This window comes from Camelus bactrianus, chromosome 24, assembly GCF_048773025.1.
Source record: "Camelus bactrianus isolate YW-2024 breed Bactrian camel chromosome 24, ASM4877302v1, whole genome shotgun sequence".
NCBI lineage: Eukaryota > Metazoa > Chordata > Mammalia > Artiodactyla > Camelidae > Camelus > Camelus bactrianus.
The window spans coordinates 16,721,242-16,735,823 of NC_133562.1; the positions used below are offsets into that span (position 1 = coordinate 16,721,242).

At 42.7% G+C, this 14,582-nt stretch overlaps 1 protein-coding gene across 3 annotated transcripts in view; it reads left to right on the top strand.

The window, feature by feature from the left end:
• MAPRE2 (microtubule associated protein RP/EB family member 2) overlaps positions 1-14,582 on the top strand; it is a 137,450-nt gene that overhangs the window by 108,961 nt on the left and 13,907 nt on the right. The window lies entirely within an intron of this gene.

The following is a 14,582-nucleotide window of genomic DNA, read 5'->3' on the forward strand; positions in this document are numbered from 1 at the left end:
AGATTTTCCTGCCATTTCAGTCTGGATACAAGATATTTTTCTGTGAATTCGGAGACGCCATGGAGCCCACTGGTGCTTGTGTATATTTGGGTGACTTAGCTGGGCTGTAATAAGCTCCACAGAGAGCAGAGGCTGTCGCTAAGGGTGGGTGGCTGCTGGGTGAGTCTTTATCTACATTCTGAGAAATTGCGTCTTGAATTGCTTTTGCTCTACCATCAAGCAGCATGTGGGAAAATACACATTTTCATAATGACATGTACATTTAGGTGCATTTATCATCGTGAGTCATGATGATTGTGAATTTATTGCTATGAGCCATACCTGTGACTCGAGGTGGCTGTCGGGATGGATGAGTTTAGATGTGTGTGCATTTACCAAACTTAAAAGGAAATTTGAAGTTGCAGTTCCTATAGCAACCGAAGCTTAGACATGTTGCAAACCCACATATATTAATGTATTTAAATCAAACTCCCATCTACAAATATAGTGTGATGGATTTAGAGTTGCTATGGAAATTGATTTTGAGCTTTTCCTTTTCCTTAGGGACTTCAGCATTCTAGCCTCAAAATAAGATTAATAGAAATACTAGAAAAATGATTTCAAAAAGGCAGCAACCTAAGAAGTAGAAGAGAATGGAGTATTTGAATGATCACAATTAAATTCCTAAATGTAGATTTAAATAAATCCTAACAGTGTTTTTCCAAAGTTGTATTCTATATTTGAATACTCCCAATTATCTTCAATTTGGAGTTCTCTAAGGCTGTGCATATAACCTTAACAAGGTGACCACATTTATTGATTTTATTTGTTTAGCAGTGTTTATATATTTGTTGAGAACGTGTAAAGTAAGCATCGCCTGTCACCTTTGGGGAAAGAAGAGTTCCTTTAACTTTCCCCAAAAGTTTGCTTTTAGGAGAAGCAGTGAAATTTAACAGTTTATGGTTTTTGGGTTTTTTTAATCCTTGTTCTGATCTTGATTTAATAGCCCAGAATGTGGTCTGTCTTGGTCAGTGTTACTTGAAAAGAATATGCATTCTGCAGCTGTTGGTTGTATGGTGTTTTAGAAATATCAATTAGATCAAGGTCGTGGATGGTGTTACTCAGATCACCTATGGTTTTACCGATTTTTGTTGTTGTTATCTGATTCTAACAATTGCTGCAAAGAGTGTTAACACTGATTGTGGAATTACCTGTTTCTCTGTAAGGGAAGAAACTTGAGATTTTCTTGATTTTTGTCTCCTGTATTTAGGGTTCTGTTAGGTGCATACATATTTATGATTGTTGAATCATCCTGATGAATTGACCTTTGTATTTTTTGAGGTTCCCTCTTGATCTTTGGTAATACTCTTTGTCTTGATGTGTGTTTTATCGGATTTTAATACAGCCACTCCAGCTTTCCTACGCTTATTGTTTGCATGGTGTATCGTTCTCCCTGATAGGTAAATTTCCACCTATCTTTATGTTTAAAATGTGTCTCTTAGAAACAGCATGTAATAGGGCCTTGCATTTTTATTCATTCTGATAATCTCTGGACATTGGAGTGTCCGATCTACTGTTAATATAAGTTCTGATTTAGTTGGATTTAGATCTACCATATTATCATTTGTTTTCTGCTTATCTCCTCTGTTCTGTGTTTCTCTGTTTACCTTTTCCTGTTGTCTTCTGAATTTTCTAAATATTTTTAAAATTTTTATCTTAATTTATTGCTTTTTAACCATACCTCTTTGCATTAACTTTTTTAGTGATTGCTCCAGAGATTACCATATATATTCTCATCTTTTCACAGTGTACTTAATATTATACCACTTCATGTAAAATGTGAAACCCTGGCAACCCTTCTCTCCACTGTCCTTTGTTATGATTGTCATATGTATTATATTATAAACATATATACATTATGAACCCCACAGGACAGTGTTACAACTTTTGTTTTAAACCAGCACTGTCTAATATAATGGCTTTTGAATGCTCGAAATGTGCTTATTCTGCATTGAAATGTGCTGTATAAAATGCATGCTGAATTTAGAAGACTTGGTGTAGGGAAAAAAACATAAAACTAGTTACTAGTTTTTGTATTGGTTACATGTAAAAATTATAATTTGCCTATATTATATTAATTTGCATATATTAAAATTAATATCTTAAGATTTTTTTATGTGGTTACTAGAAAATGTTGACTTAACATGGTTCCCATTACATTTCTTTTGGGCACTACCGCTTTAAATAGTCGTATTTTTTTAAAAAAAGAGAAAAAATGTTTTTCACATTTTTACCATTTCAGTGTTCTTCATTCATTCCTGACTATCTGAGTTCCCTACTAATTTCATTTCTCTTCAAACTGAAGAACTTTCTTTAGCATTTGTTGTAGAGCAGGTGCAATGGCAACAAATTCTTTTAGTTTTCCTTTTTCTGTAAATATCTTTTTTCACCTTCATTCTTTTTTTTTTAATTGAAGTATCATCAGTTACAATATGTCAATTTCTGGTGTACAGCAGGAGACACAGCACAGTGTCCCAGTCATGCATATACATAACATATATTTGTTTTCACATTCTTTTTCACTAAAGGTTATTACAAGATAATAGTTCCCTGTTCATCTTCATTCTTGATGACTATTTCCCTAGATAAAGAATTCAGACTGATCTTTTATTCCTCCCTCCCTCCCTTTAAAGATGTTGTTCCACTGACTGTGGTCTCCAAAGATAAGAAATGCATGCTCATTCTAGTCATCCTTCCTCTGTACGTAATATGTCATTTTTCTCTGGGAGCAGCCAAGACTGTCGTTATCTTTGGGTTTCAGCAGTGTGGCTGTGATGTGCCTAATCATGGTTCTCTTTGAATTTATCTTGTTTTGGAGCCCGTTAAGCTTCTTAAATCTGTAAGTTTATGTCTTTCACCATATTTGGGAGGTTTTCAGATATTTAAAAACATTTTTTTCAGCTCCATTCTCTCTCTCCTATTTTTCCATATGTTGGAGGTTTGGAAGTTACCCCACAGGTCCCTGAGGCTCACTTCATTTTTTTCCAGTGTTCTCTCTCTTCTTTAGATGGTTTCTATTAATGTATCTTCAAGTTTACCCTCTTTTTCTTCTGTCACCTCCAGTCTACTATTGAGCATGAAAAAAATTCAACTGTTGTATTTCTTCAGCTGTAATTTTTCTTATTTTTTTCTTTCCGTGTTGAGATTGCCTACCTTTTGTTTATTATGAGGATACTGAACCGTTCAAGAGAGCTGCTGCACAGTTCTTGTCTGCTGATTCCACCATTCTGACCATCTCACAGTTAGCATCTGTTGATTATCTTTTCCTTGTTTCCTGGCTCTTCATATGTTGAATAATTTTGGATTGTGTCCAAACATTGTGATATTATGTTGTGGAGACTCTGGATTTTGTGGTATTGCTCTGATGAGTGTTGATGTTTTTGATTTAACAGGGACTTAACTCAATTAGAGTCCAAGTTGAAAAGTACTCAAGACGTTAAATGTCTCTCAAGGGATCCTAACCTTGACCTCAGGCCTGTGCCTTTATACAGGACCTTCTTTTCCTTATAACTGCCAAGATGCAAGCCTTCATTGACCTTTGAGAAACTCCACCCTTTAAACACAAATACTGCTCTCATCTCAGAGCCATCATTTACTCCAAGACATGTCTGCTCTTCAGACTAGAACCGTCCATAATGGCATTTGGCCTTCTAGAACCCAGTAGGGGGTACGCCACCTTTCTTGTCCCTTCATGGTCTCTCCATCAAGATGAGGCATGCCTGTTTATTCCTACAACTTCCCAGTGTATACCTGCTGGATACTGCTGTCTCACAGTCCCCGGTCACCTAATCACATATTCTGCTACCCATATACCTACTTCAAGGATCAACTGTTAATTCTAAAAGACCATGCAGTGTCAACTCATACAAGGAGAAGATGCGTTTTTCTTACCAGTCCCATAATTAGAGAGACTTCTTTTCAATTAGGTGATAGCCCTTCTCCTTGTTATCTGAACAATGTATCTTTCACTCAGTCCCTGCCCTGTATCAGCACTGCATGGCCTTGGCCTGTTCATATTAAGAAACCATCCTCTTGCTAAACTGCACACAAGTTAATACCTGGTCCCTTAGCTACATTAGCTACATTTAGGCCTGGAGAAAACGGGGGAAAAAATTTATAAGGGGCCAATTAATTAACTTCTGAGAAGACCCCCCCTACTCCCTGGAAGGAGAGGGGTATTGGTGGTTTTGTTCCTCCAGTCACACACCTGTCGTGTGAAATATGTAAGATGCACTGCTAAGCTATGGGATACTTTTCTCCTCAAAGAATAATTGAAACAGTGTTTCCCTACCTGTAATACTGATAAAACCACAGCATAAAATATGAGCAGTGCTCTGCCTTTCCAGGATGCTGACCGAGTTTGGAATGAGTTTGGAAATACTGGGCACAGAGGGGAACAGAGAGTCGTGAAGCATTCAGGAGCTTCAGATAGGAATTTTCTGGCCGTGTCTGTGGAAGAGGCCAAGGGCGTCTTCCAAGGAAGAGCCATGCAATTTTCATTTCCATCCCAGTTTGTTTGCTTAATGAGATAGCACCTTAGATAGATGATTTATTCATTCATTTTACAAAGCTTTTAATTAGAGATAGATGATTTATTCATTCATTTTATAAAGCTTTTAATTATTTTGGCTTTTTGGAATCAAAATATGTCACAGTTTTGTTTTTAAACCAGAATTTTTTTAAGCTTAGTGATGAAAACCTCCAAAATGTTATGGTGCTATTATTGTATATAACTCTTAAAATCTGAATCTAATGTGAATAGAATTTTTAATAAAAATGAAGTTAGGAAAAAGGGAAATATCCAAAATATAGAGAGAGCAGATTATCATATTACGTGAAATAAGTCAGAGAAAGACAAATATCACTTATATGTGGAATCTTAAAAGAAATAATATAAATGAACTTATTTACAAACCATAAATAGACTCACAGACATAGAAAACAAACTGTGGTTATCAAAGATGAAGGTGGGTAGGGTAGGGATAAATTAGGAGTTTGGGATTAATATATACACACTACTATATATAAAATAGATAAACAACAAGGACCTACTGTATAGCACAGGGAACTATAGTCAATATCATATAATAGCCTATAATGGAAAAGAATCTGAAAAAGAATATATATATATATATATCTATGTATAATTGAATCACTTTGCTGTACACCTGAAACTAACACAACATTGTAAATCAACTATACTTTGATAAAAATTTAAAAATAGAGTCATCAAATGTAGAGGGAGTCAGCTAAATGCCAGCTATTGTTCTAAACACTTAGTCTGCATTAGCTTAATTTGGCTTCACAACAATCCTAAACGGTAGACTTTCCGACTGTAGCCCTGTTTTAGAGTTGAGGAAACTGAGGCACAGAGAGGTTCAGTACCTTGTCAGGGTCACACGCTTGAAATAAGGAACTGGGTGATTCCAGAGCTCAGTGCTCTTCAGCCATCATATCATGTTGCTTCTCTCAAGTATCATGGATATGGTCTCGTTTTATGTTCTTATCTCCTGCCCACACTGCACTCAGCCGCGGTAAACATTCACAAACCAAATTCAAATTGCATCGTGAACAGAGGGTATAGAAGGCCCTCCAGGGTTGTAAAGGCTTGAAGCAGAGTACATGCTGTTCTATCTGAATGGCATTTATTTTTTTAAATAGCAATAATTTTTAAAAGTTCAGAAACATCCCCATTCATCCTTGCATCCTTGCTCTTGGGTGAGAGTCATTATATTATATAAACATTGACAAACGTGGGAAATGTTAAGCCCCTTGTCCCAGGTCTCCTCTCAGCTCCGAAGCAAAAATGTGTATCGAGCCCAGAAAACTGAGCCTTAGATTTGTGGGATTACGGATCTCTGATTTCTGAATCCTTCAATTCAGATAATTCTCTCTGTAGATGGTGATAACATGGCCTTTCTTGACCTCTCAGCCTCACGGTAAAGCTTGCGCGGCCTCAAAAGGCAGTGACTTAGCATTTATTTCAGTTTCCATAAGCAGAATAGCACAAATCACCTGTGAGCCCACTTTTCTCTATGATTGGTGCCTTTCTTTGTCCCTTGGTATGTTGGGCAGGAACAGAAGATAGTTTTGACCTGAAGAATTTTCTAGACTCCCTTTGAATTGAGTGAATGGAACTGTTGGCCAGTTGTCTTGTTCTGTCACTGTTTCCCCACTGCGTGACACGTAGACGGTCTTAGTGTTTGCTGAGTTGATTTTAAATTGAATCACCATGGTGTCCATCTGGATCAAGGAAAATGCAGTACGTAAGTCAGCACACGGCTGTTCTGGACGTTTTCTCCAATCACGTCTGTCACTTGAGAGACCCCTTGCGCTGTAGCTTAGAAAATAGCATAGTGCTTGGAACTTTCTGGAATTTTTTTCCCCAAGTATTTTCAGTCCACAATTGGTTGAATCCATGGATGCAGAACCCGCAGATGTGAAGAGCTCACTGTACTTAACATGGGTATTCCTAAATAAAGAACATAATTCAAAACGCCTTTAAAAAAAAATAGCATAGTGCATTACACAGTAGCTCAGAGAACACTTCTTAAACCACAGTTCCTGCTTGTTGGATTCCTTGCCCTTCCTGTGAAGGCTTTACTTGAATTCTCATTCATTCAGTCTTTCAACAAATACTTGTTAAGGCACTGTAAGAGGTTCTGGAGATACACCGTGATCCAGGGAAGTTACAGGCTGGTGGGGAAACCTGGCACTACATAGACAGTAAGGTTAAAATCAGGTGAGTGCAGTCAGGGTGTGTAGGAAGATCACTTGAGCTGGCCTGTGTATTCTAGAAGGGCTTCTTGGAAAAGGGGAGGTTGGACTAAGATTTTAATGAATAAGTAGAAGTTAGCCAGGTGAAGTGTCTGGAAAAGGGCTTTGCAGGTGGAAAGAACAGGATGTTGAAGTCAAGGGAGATGGTGCTCTGCTCACTGAAGTGCACGTTGTTCTGTGTGGACGTCGAGGTGTGAGGTGCACAAGCGAGCCAGGGCCCTTGTATCGTGGGTTAAGAATGGTGGTATTCGTGTTCTGTTGCTGCAAGACAGCTCCTACAAACTTAGCAGCCTAAAGCAACACACGTGTATTGTGTCACAGCTTCTAAAGTCGAGGCACAGTTTAGCCGTGTTATCTAGTTTAGCATCTCACCAGGCTGCAGTCTGGGTATGTGCTGGGGCTGTGGTCTAATCAGAGGCTCAACAGGGGAAAACTCCCTCGTGTTGTTGGCAGCTTCCTCAAGGCTGCAGGACTGAGGCTCTCAGTTCCCAGAGGCCACCTGCAGTTCCTTGCCAGGTGGGTTTCTCCAACATGGGGGCTTGCGATGGCAGTTTACTTCTTCAAGGCCAGTAAAGGGGAGCCTCTCTAGTGTGTCCGCCGGCAAAAGGAATCATATGTAGAGCCCCATGGGATTCCGTATAACGGGCGTGACATCCCATCACCTTCGTTCTTGGTTAGAAGCAAATCACAGATCCCATCCACCCTCTAGGGGAGAGGACCACACAAAGGTGGGAACACCAGGAGGTGAAGATCAAATTAAGTTCTATACTCACAGAGGCTTACACTATATTATGGGGACTTTGGAGAGTCATTGAAAGGTTTCAGGTATGACAGATAAGAAGCTGTTGCCGCCAACCATGTAGGAGAGGAGGGTGGCCTGAACAAAGGTCATGGCCACGTGGGTTATAGAGACTTTCAGGAGGTTTAATCAACAAAACGTGATGGTGATGGGATATGAGACGTAAAGGAGAGGGGAAGCCAAGGATAAATGATGCACAAGTCTCTGGCTTGGTCATTGGTTGGTGGGAGCAGGAAACCTAGAGCGGGAGCCCCCTGGAGTAAGGACAGTGGGTGACTCAAGTGGCGCTCGGCTCTGGTTCTCACCTGCCTGAGCTCCAGCTGCTCTGTGGCCTCAGACGATGTCTCCCTTTGCAGGGGGGTCTGGGTAAGATGGTGTTAATGGAGCACGGCAGACTTCCCACCACTGGAACGATGACCTAAGATGCTTGGTCTTGCCAGGGGAGTCAGTAGGACCCTGACTGAAGATCGTGAAGGAATTAAGTAGTTATGTTCCCCCAAAATAGCCATCTTAGTTTGTAAGCTTTTTGCCTAAAGGACCGCGGTGTGCCAGGGGTGCGTGACGGTGTGATGCTGTTGTCATGGTGACGCCTGTGTGTCTTCATTCTCAGTGGGCTGGCTCTGTTTCGGGGGCTCTTTCAACCACCAGCTTTCCTTCTTGCTGCAGTAAACAGGCAAAGGGAGTGTTCCCCTAAATTATTGTTGGGGTTCTGGTGTGCACTGTTTCCATGGGAGTGAGGGAGCCCTCACCATTTCTAGAGAGAAATCACTCTGAGAACAATTTGAAAACAAGAATTTGAACTAAGAGAGTGATGGGTTGGCACTGAATGCGTTTCTGAGCACGCTTAATTTCCTACCGGGATGTGGAAGGCGTGAAAAGGCCGCTTATCGAAAGAAATATATACCACATTCAAATCACTCCTGGAAAGTTGGAATTTTTAATATTTGAGCCATTTCAAGATGAAGAGTTCTTTCCGGCATTTTTTTTTCCCCTATGAAAAATTCTCTGAAACTAGAGTGACTCAAGCAGCGCCTGGAAAATACTGGAGAATCACATGATGGCTAAAAATAAGCACATCTTCTCCAGCAGGGACAGTAACCGGGGCAGAAGTAACTCGGTTCGTGAATGCTCGCGCTGGCCGTGCGTGCTGGAGGCAGGCCCACCGGCCCATCTCGGCTGTGTGACCGCCGGTCAGGGACGGCGCTGTGGCTCTGGGCCCTGGCCTTCGGCGCTGCTCCCTGGCGGGCTCTCTCCGGATGGAGCCAGCCATCACCCTGTAATGACCCTGAGCAGTGGGCTGGGAGGGACCCCGCTGACTCACAGCGCTTGTCACTGTCTGCTTCTCCTTCCGCCCACCCCTTGGAAGCAACAGCAGATGCAGTTGATCCCAGAACGTCTTTTAGTTGCTGTTAATGAGGCCAAACCTAAGTTGTGATAAAGGGCCGGACATTTGATGCCTTCAACTGGCCGATATGCATCTGCACCGCCCCTCCGCCCCTCCTCCAGTCTGTTCTCCACGCAGCAGGCAGAGTGAGCCTCCTAAAATCAAAATCAGATCACGTCACTGTCACTCCTCTGTTCAAGACCCCGCTGTGGCCGGCCGCCCTTTGCCCTCAGTGAAGGCCGACCCCCTGGCAGTCGCCTGCGAGGTCCTTCGTGACCTGCCCCCTCCAGTACCGCTCAGACCTCCTCCCCTCCTGCGGCGCCCGGGCTCCCCTTGGCCCAGCACCTGGCCTGGCTGCTGCGCAGATGGGGCAGGGCCTTTGCACCTGCGCTGGGCCTCCTCTGCCTGAAATGTTCTGCTCCTGGCTGTCTGGAAGGCCAGCTTCACCACTCTTAAGTCTTTGCTCAAATCTGGCTTTCCCTAAGAGGCCTGGAGGAAGTCAGGGTGACTCCTGCAACTGGCACGTCCCTTGCAGGGATCCCAGAAGCTGCAACTGTGGAGCTGTGACAAGATGTCGGCTTCTGTGAGGAGAGAGCCCCACCCGTGCCTGGCGTGGATCTCGGCCCCTTGCGTCCTTGCTGGGCTGCTGCGGGACTGCCACCAAGGGCACTGGATGTTTTTGACCCCAGTCCTTCTGGGTGGACTCGTGAAAGTCCGATGGGTCTGAGCCAGGGGTTGAGACTGGAGAGGATCATGATGGATGCTCGGGCCTTCCCTGAAGTTTCTTTCAAACTGCCAGTCACCCGCCGCTCCCCGGCACTCCTTCCCCCCACCCTGCTCTCCGTCTCTCTTTCCCATAGCACGCACTTTCTAGTTTATTATGTCACTTACTAATTTATTAACGTTATCGTTTATCTGATTTCAGTTAAACATAAATGCCACAAAGACCGGCATCTTTTGTGTTTCATTCATTGTTTTATCCCAACTGCCTGCAGCTTGCCAGGTTCACAGTAGGGGTTCAGTAAATATTCACTGCAGGAGTGTGTGAATCAGGGTAATTTCAGAAGGCACACGGAGACTTGAGCCACAGTAGGCTGGATTTCAAGACAGCGCAAGGAATGGAGGGCCCGATGCCTGGGAGCCCACTGGTGGGTTATGGGCTTAACCCGGTTTTGAAGATTTTCTTTAAATAAATGAGTCTCAATTCATTATTATTTCAGCAGTTTGGTTTCTGTTTTGCTAGCGCCTACAAATGGGAGACCTGTGTGCTCCCTCATCGTTCGCTGACTCAGGCCTCATTTGCTGAGTGATCAGAATGTACACTTACGTATGGCGTGCCAGGCTCTTGTGTAGGAACCTTCCGTGTATTAACTCGTGCATCCTTCCCAGCCCTGCAGCAGGCACTGCTGCTGTGCATGTAGGACATGGAGAAACCCAGGTGCAGAGGAAGTCCCCCTACTCAGCAGGAGCAGAGCCAGGGTTCCTGCGCAGGCTGCCTGCTGGCAGGGCCCCGCTGCGAGCCACTGCCTCCCTGGGAAGATGAAGGACACCCAGTTTCATCCAGGCTCTTCATTCCCACAAGATGAATGTGGATCGTGCTGGGCGGTGTGGAGCCCCACCCCAAGCTGCTCAAAAGAGGAGCCGCCCACTTTATAAGTGGGCACTGAAGCAGCAAAAAGAAAGCGCCTGATTTTGCCACTGGCTGCACTGGTGGGACAGAAGCCATAAGGGCTCCGAACTACTAACTTGGGAGTAAAAGAACCAACCTCTTCATGATCTCACGAATCAGGGCATCCCAGAACCCCTGTTAGAGTTCCATTTGGACAGAATGCTGGTCGCTGAGGTGCTCTGTTTTGCCCTCAGGGCAGAGCAGATTACAGAACCTACAAAGGGGAGGTACGGAGGCATTTTTGAAGGAAAGTGTTAGATCGTGAATTTGCAGCGATCATCAGTCGTGTAGAAGCCGTGAGTCATTCCTCTTGTGTGACAGCTCTGCTGTCTGCTTAGTCACTTAGGAAACCCTCTTCCTACGGGAATTCTCTCTTTTCAGCAGTCCAGCCCCAGCAGTGGCCTAATTTACTTATTTATTTTAACTAAGTTCATTATCTCAGTTAAAAAATAAAATCTCTTTCCCAAAGCAGAGGGGATAAGGAAGTGATGTCAGGTCCATCCACAAATGACTTATCAGTGGAGGTACAAGGTAGCTTCTGTCAGGTTTCAGCTCTTGTGTGGAGTTTGGTTTCATTTTTATTGAGATATAACTGACATGTTAGTTTCAGGTGTCCAACATAATGGTTCGATGTTTGTATATATTGTGAAATGATCATTACAAGTCTAGTTAACATCCATCCCCACACCTAGTTACAAGTTTTTTTTTCTTGTGATGAGAACTTTCAAACTCTACTCTTTTTTTTTAATTTTGTTTTTTATTGAAGTATAGTTGACTTACAATGTTAAGATTCAGGTGTACAGCAAAGCAATTCAGTTATACATGTATATACATTTTTTTTCAGATTCTTTTCCATTATGTTATTACAAGAAATTGAATATAGTTCCCTGTGCTGTACAGTAGGTCCTTGTTGTTTATCTACTTTATATACAGTAGTGTGTGTCCGTTAATCCCAAACTCCTAACTCAAATTGGCAATACAATATTATTAACTATAGTCACTATGCTGTACATTACATCCCCAGGACTTCTTTATAACTGGAAGCCTGTACCTTTTGGCCCCCTTCATCCATTTCATATACCCCCCCAGCCCCCGTGGGGTTTTTAATTGAGTGAGAAGGACGGTGGGGGGGCGGGGGCAGTGGTGGAAGGAACATGCTCTCAAAGTAGGGAGGAAGATGGGGATGACCAGAGAGTGGCTGCTTCCTGAGTGTGTGTGTGTGTGTGTGTGTGTGTGTGTGTGTGTGTGTGTGTGTGTTTAATGTCTCTGTGGTTCTTGTCAACAGTATTAATGTTATATTTTTAGCTCCTCTGTTTATGATTTTGGCAGGAAGAATACAGCAGATTATGGGAGAAGAATTTCTAAATTCCATCAGAGCCCCAACCGTGAAGTTTATAAAGCCAAGTATAAAAAAGGATAAACTGTCTTTATTTGCTTCATTGTTATGAATTCATTGGGCCTCACAGACCCAAAATGTAGCATTTTTCCATAAGCGTTAAGCAACCTACTCATTATTGACGTTAGACAAAGCAATGCTCTGGCTTCACTAAGGCAGTGAATCAGGCCACTCTTTGTTTTTTACAACTGTGGTTTAAAATGTCTTAGAATCATATTTATACTCCAAATCCTAAAGGCATTAATTAAGACACAACTGCTCAAAGGCTAGCGTTGTAAATCATGTCCATATCCAATGGGTAAAGTCAGAGAATTACAGGGACTTGTATACAATTTATGTGTTTTCCTCTGCTTCTGAAACTCCTTTTATTTTGAAAGGGGAAATTAGGGAGAGAGAGAGAGATGCTTGAGGGAAAAATGACTCCTGTAAAACAGGGCTACCCCTAATTATGTTTTCAGGACATCGTCAAGTGCAGCTTGAGGAAAAACCTGAAATATTTGATAGCTGCGTGAAGAATATCTGTATCTGTGTGACAGCCAGAGTAGCTGTGCTCTCTTTAAAAGCCATTATGTGAATGTTTTCCATGGAAGTATCATCGAGCAGAGAGGTGTGGGAAGGCATGGAAGTGAAATCACCAGTGGATTTGGGGGCAGCGATTGAGAACCCCAATGTTTAAAGCCAAGATTAGATGCTATCAAGGACATTATTGGTCACTTGACAAAATTGGCATAAGAATGTTAGCTTACGTGAAAGTATACTGGTGTTAAGTTTACTGACACTGATAATAGTACAATTTTCTGACAATATCCGTATTATAGCAGCCCAGGTGAATGAAAAAAGGATACCAGGCACCCCAGAAGCTGGGCAGACCTTAGGGTATGGTTTTTTGAAAGAAGGTAGCAAGACTTTTTAAATAAATACACAAAAACCTAGTTCTTAACTATCTAATGAATGTGATATAAAATATTGTCTACTGTTATTTATTCTAAAAAGCTAAACCATGAAATAAATCATTAACTATAGTGAACAAAACGTTTCATTTTCATCTTTATACATTTTAGTATTTTAGGATTTAGTATTTCTCAGTGTGTGCGAATCACGTGAGAGCTGTAAGGGGTAAATTACTTCCATCTCAAATTGCAGCTTCTGAGGCTGTAAAGAGCTCAGTTTACATTCTTTTGAAAATGAGCTTTAATTGTGTGGTTTTTTTAAAACTTCTAAGCTCTGAAGATACTAAGATCTTCCCTGTTCTTTCATTTCTTTGCATTTATTCATTAGAAGGTAAAATGTGCAGTTGACCGCTCGCATCCTCATCTGTCAGACATTTATTTCTCTTTTATCAGTCCCTTTCCAAACAGCTTAATCAGAATTTCAAAACCCTACTGATTTTAAATATCACATGCTAATTATTTAATTGATCTATTAAATTTTTCAGATTTGTTTTTCATTCTTTGTCCAGCCTGTGAGTGACTGGTGGGGTCAGGTAGGGGTGTGTAGAAGCTTTTCTACATCCTCCGTGTGGTGAGTACAGGGGATGAAGCGTGGACCAAACCCCTGCTTCTCCACCATCCCTGCCCCGCCCAGCAGAGGATGCCGGGTCTGAATCCTCCATGCCTTCATCTCTCTCATCTCCGAGACCCCAGGCTGCGTGCACGTGTGCCGGCATGAGAGACCTGGGGCTCTGCACCCCGACTGACCTTTACAGCGTCCGTGAAACACAGATTTAACTCGGAGACCCTGTGAAGTTGGACCCCGTCAGAAGCAGGGGATGTGTTTCTGCAGGAAAAAGCTGGAACTGGGACAGCATCAGTAACCGCAGTGGCTCTGGCCTCTCCGCCTTGGGCCACCCAGCGCCTCCCGTGACCGTTTCCCTCCCAGCCGGCTTCCTCTGCTTATTTGTAGTTTTTCTTCCCTGATAACTTGGTCTTACGTGGGGCTTGGGCTTGCCCTGACCCCTTCTACTTTACCTTCACGTCAGACATTTCAGTTTTTTTCCAAGCTGCATCTGATGATGTCTTGAAAATAGAATCAGTGAACCTTGTTTTACAGGCAGTCAGCTTCTATTCCTCCTGTGTTTTTCTTTTAAACTTTACACAAGACTGGATAAGGCAGAGTACAAGAGCACAACTGTGTCTGAGGGACCCAGCTCCGTTCTGCGACCAGCCACCTCATAGTTGCCAGCCTGTTAGGGGGTGCTGCCTGGGGTGGGGAGTCACTTGCTCTCTAGGGAGGCCCCTTCTGCAGGGCTGTTTCCTTCAGAAGAGGCAGGGACGTGACTGTGACCATGACCATGGCAGAGGCTTGACAGCCCAGCACAAACCACCCTGCTCCTCGCTATTCAGAGTTAACCATTTACTGACTGAATTTACCCACTTGAATTATTGTCTTGATGCTGTCTATAAAGGGCCTAAGTAATAGTGGGAGGTGAACCTGAAACCAAGTAAGAGATCTCTTTCCAGGAGGCTGGTGGGTTTTGTTCGGTTTCCTTCAGATACTGCTGGTTCTTGCTGTTGGCATC